The sequence below is a fragment of the Monodon monoceros genome, unplaced genomic scaffold (assembly GCF_005190385.1).
Source record: "Monodon monoceros isolate NGI ecotype Baffin Bay Population unplaced genomic scaffold, NGI_Narwhal_1 Contig6588_ctg1, whole genome shotgun sequence".
NCBI lineage: Eukaryota > Metazoa > Chordata > Mammalia > Artiodactyla > Monodontidae > Monodon > Monodon monoceros.
This window is the reverse complement of record NW_021702297.1, coordinates 1883-2303: the sequence shown is the minus strand read 5'-3', so window position 1 is coordinate 2303 and position 421 is coordinate 1883. Positions and strand designations below refer to the sequence as shown.

General features: G+C 41.8%; 1 pseudogene; it reads right to left on the bottom strand.

Annotated features, from left to right (window-relative positions):
* Window positions 1-84, bottom strand: LOC114890856 (annotated as a pseudogene; the record flags this gene model as incomplete).
* Window positions 85-421: the final 337 nt, after the last annotated feature.

The following is a 421-nucleotide window of genomic DNA, read 5'->3' as shown; positions in this document are numbered from 1 at the left end:
TTATTTTCCTTTCTTTTCTCGTGCTATTTAAATTGACAAGAACAGATGCTACACTTGCTCTTAGCCAAAAGGCCGAGATGAAGTAGACAAAATAAACTTTAAGCTAAAATTCCTGTCAAGTATAAATTTTACTAATATAGTAATTCCAAGGGACCAAGGAGCAGGGCAGCGGCTTTATTGAGAACCCAGGATTTCCGAGCGTCCACCGTGCCCAGTCACTTTTAAATCATCGGCACAGCCCTATAATTCAGAGATTTAGGTGAAGTGACTTGCCCAGGGTCACACAGCTAAGTGAGAGTCTTCTGGGACCAACAGTAACTTTTGCAAAGGCGTCTCTTGCTAGACTTAATCACTGCCACCATCTGACACTCACATTCTTTTTATACTATTCTGTTTCCTTGGGTCAAAGAATCCGACCCCT